The 3,699-nt window shown below is 50.0% G+C and overlaps 1 long non-coding RNA gene across 1 annotated transcript; it reads right to left on the bottom strand.

The window, feature by feature from the left end:
- Nucleotides 1–297: 297 nt before the first annotated feature.
- Nucleotides 298–3,170, bottom strand: LOC127024454 (uncharacterized). Its single transcript, XR_007767553.1, has 3 exons — nucleotides 2,224–3,170; nucleotides 1,875–1,931; nucleotides 298–1,627 (listed from the first exon to the last, which is right to left on the bottom strand). It is a non-coding gene; the product is annotated as an uncharacterized LOC127024454 (long non-coding RNA).
- Between the last annotated feature and the right edge of the window lie 529 nt (nucleotides 3,171–3,699).

Below are 3,699 nucleotides of genomic sequence, written 5' to 3'. Positions count from 1 at the left end.
CCCTCCCAGCTCCTTGTGCACCTCCAGCACACTCACTGGTGGGGCGGTGCGAGGAGCAGAACAGCCCCCGATAGCGTGCAAGCGCTGCTCAGCAATAACACACACATCCCTGTGTCATCAACACTGTTTTCAGCACAAATCCAAAACGTAGGAGGAGGGAGAGTGGGGTGGGAGTGGGGTGCAGGGAGGTGGGAGGGGGGTGTCAGAGTTTGGGTGGGGGGCACAGGCAGTGCCCCAGGGGTCCAGAGGCAGAGGGGTTGGGGGGGGGCAGTACAGAATGGGGGGGAGGGTGGAGAAGGGACACAAGATAGGAGGGCAGGGATTGTGGGGGGCATGTTGCGCGGGGGGGGGATGGGACACAGATGCGCACGCAGGGAAAAGAGACAGATACGGACCCAGGGGAGGGGGGACAAGGCAGGGAGGCAGACACAGGATGGGGGGAGGCAGGGAGGTGGGGAGGCAGGCTCCGGTCATCCCCTCTGCTTCCTCACCAGCTGCAGATACCTACTTGCTCCGAGATGGACTGTACAGCCTTTGCCTACAAAGTCTAGGCATATCAACATAACCATAGACTCTTATTGCTATTCTTCGCCTGACTCTACCATTGCTATGCCCCCGGGCAGAGCAGCTCCAAACCTGACACACACATCCACAGACCAACACTGCACAAACAATACAAACAACATAACCCAAAGATGTGAGAAAATTCTTGGCCAGAAGAATGACTCCCAGACCAGAGATGCCGTCGGGCAAGAAGACTTACAGGGCCATGAGGAAGAATCCACAGCAGCCTTGGAAAATTCAAATGCCATGGCCTGTGACAAAAAGATATGGCCCCAGCTGGGACAATGGATGCACCAGAAGCCCATCTCTAAGACCTAAGAACATAAGGACACAGGGAAGAAGTCCCAGAAAAGGCCTCCCTGAAAATGGATGGCTCGAGAGTGGAGATGCTGACACTGCCTGGAACACCACTGCAAAAAAAATGACCATCTGTAAACTTCTGGCAGGCAAGACACACAAGACAGATACATGCATTAAACTTCTAACGCAAAAAAGGAAGAGCTCCGTTAGCATTATGCTGATGAGTCAAGGCATGCAAGACCCTCTGTATGGCTGCTGATGTGCCTGCCAGGCACAAAGATCAATGGGAACATCAAGACCTGATTAAGGTATCGCATAGGACACATAAAACAGACTACACAAACTACACAACACCACATAGATGGGCTGGAACTGCCCTGCCCAGCAGACGCTTGCATTTTGCACAAAGGAATCCGGACCCTCTCTCTGCCCAAACGTGTCCTATTCAGAACCGCCCTCTCTGCCACGCTGAATTTAAAACCCCTCTCTGCCACCCCACACAAAGATAGCATGGGCCCCTCAGCTTAGCTTTGAGAGGGCTGGGGGTCAGAATCCATCCTCAATGAAGATTGGCTAGGCTAACTAGGATGTTGCTGCGATCACCCAGTTCCTCTTCTTCATCTGCAAGTGGAGTGCCATCAGTCAGTTTCACACCAGTCAACACTGACCTCTTCTGCAATGATGGCCTCTTTGGAAGTGCCATGGCATTCTGCTCCACTCCCAGTCTAACACCAGATGATGTGGCTGGCATCGCCTGTGGCACCTAGAAAACCAGAGGGGCAAAGTAACCATTGTGCCTGGAAGCAGTCACCTGCTCACAAACAACATGATGGCTCAAAAATAACTGCCACTATGTTTTGGTGTTGCACCTTGCCCAACACGCTCAGGGGCAGACATCCCACTTCACACATGGTTTCATGAGTTGTTTCACACCTTCAAAACAGAGCCTTAACCGGTCATATAGGCACTGACAGTGGAACTATTCCCTCCATTGTTGCGTGCTGACTGACCTTCTTACGGCACTCCGCTTGCCATCTGCCTTCACTGTCCAACTCCCTGCTCTGCATCTGCAGCAACAAAATAAAACAGTCATGCTGACTGGATGCTGACAAACACCCTAACAAACAGAAAACTCTCCCCATTCTGACTTCTTTGCTCCCCTAACCTTGTCAACCTGTGTTTTGCACTCCAATCCACCATGCTGAGACAGTTACATCAGCGAGTCCGAGAAAAACAGTAGTACCCATGAAAAGTATACGCCTTTCCCTCCTTCCCCAACCCAGATAGCCACACCGCAGACTCACTCTTTCTGCCCACCTCCCGTGCCACACCTCTGGGGTCAGTCTCCATGTCAGGTACCTGCTTGCATAGTCAGTGCATCTCCAGTGTCCCCGAAGTCCATCCGGAACCTTCAATGCCAGGCTTACCTCAGGAAAATGCAGAGGTACACAGATGTTACATTCTGCTTTCTGACAGAGAGCGCCTGCCGTGCAAAACAGACTAATAAATCCCACTGACTGACTTATACACTCAGGCAATACAGAGAGACCCCAAATGCACAAAATCCAAACTATTGACCTCATGCCCTGTGGTGCCATCTGCTTGCCTTCACTGTCACGCCTTGCTCATCTGTCCTGCTTAGCCCAGACCTATACTTAAACTGCATGAATAAGTCAAACCACTCATCAACACATAAAAATGACAGTTACCGCCAGATGACTCAAACTTGGGGGTAGACAGACAGAGCTGAAACACTCAGGCCTGCAAATGCCAAAACAGGTATGTGTAGCTAGCGTCTGTGGCTGGCATAATGACAGACTTTTCCTTTATGGATAACTAACTCCTAAATGACTCCATGAAATGCAGTAAGGAGAACCCCTTGGTAGACAGCATTCTCAAACGAGAGTGCCAACGTAAATGGGACACAAAACTGGGCTGCCAGAAGCTACTCACATACAGAATGCTATTATTAGATAACACTGTGCTAAAGAGTCTTAGGCCACAACTGCATAGGAGTTACAGGAGACCTGAGTGCAGACAGATGCTGAATATGACTCGATGGTCACAAAATCTAATGGAGACCAGCACCAAAAATCTAATGGAGATCCCTCAGACCCAAATGCTTGATGAGACCCACTTCTTGCCAAAATACAAGCTCAATGAAGAAAAGCCAAAGGTTATGCAGACCAAGCTATTAAAAACTCGGTACAGAAGTATGCATTACTTCAGATGGTAGGATGGCTCTGCCAGGTCGGTCAGACCTGGGCACCAAGTTCTAATGCCTGTCCAGTGGTGTCTATGATATGCCTCGCAGCCTTGAGCTTAATAGAAAGCTTCCCCCATCCAGGACCATGTTCGCATGTCCAAGCCCCTGCCCACCCCCTGTGACCGAGCTCCCCTCTGATGAAGATCAAACAGAACAAACACAGACTCTGCTTCATCACCTTGGCCTCCAAAAGATTATTCCTTCCTCTGCTGCCGGTTGACACAGATATCCTCATGCCATTCCTCAAATGTGGGCTGGCCCTTAGGTGCCTGTAATGCCAAAGGAAGTAAAAATTATTATTCTCCGATAACCTGCTCCATCATCCTCTTGTTCTTCAAGAAATCTAAAGAAAGCTACCATCCCAATCACTACATAACAGAAGAAGTTTGTGCAGGAGGTTACTGAGCCCATCCCCGTAAATGGAAAACTCTATGACCCCGCTTTGCTTTTTGGCAACGGCACCTGCCATCAGGGTACCCCGAACCCCTTTGTGAATTGCCGGGAAAAATCAGATACAATTAGTTCAAAACATCTGGCAAATGAGATACACACGTTTTCAGGTCTATCCC

The sequence above is a fragment of the Gymnogyps californianus genome, chromosome 20 (genome assembly GCF_018139145.2).
Source record: "Gymnogyps californianus isolate 813 chromosome 20, ASM1813914v2, whole genome shotgun sequence".
NCBI lineage: Eukaryota > Metazoa > Chordata > Aves > Accipitriformes > Cathartidae > Gymnogyps > Gymnogyps californianus.
The sequence above is the reverse complement of the archived record's forward strand: the minus strand, read 5'-3'. Positions and strand labels throughout refer to the sequence as shown.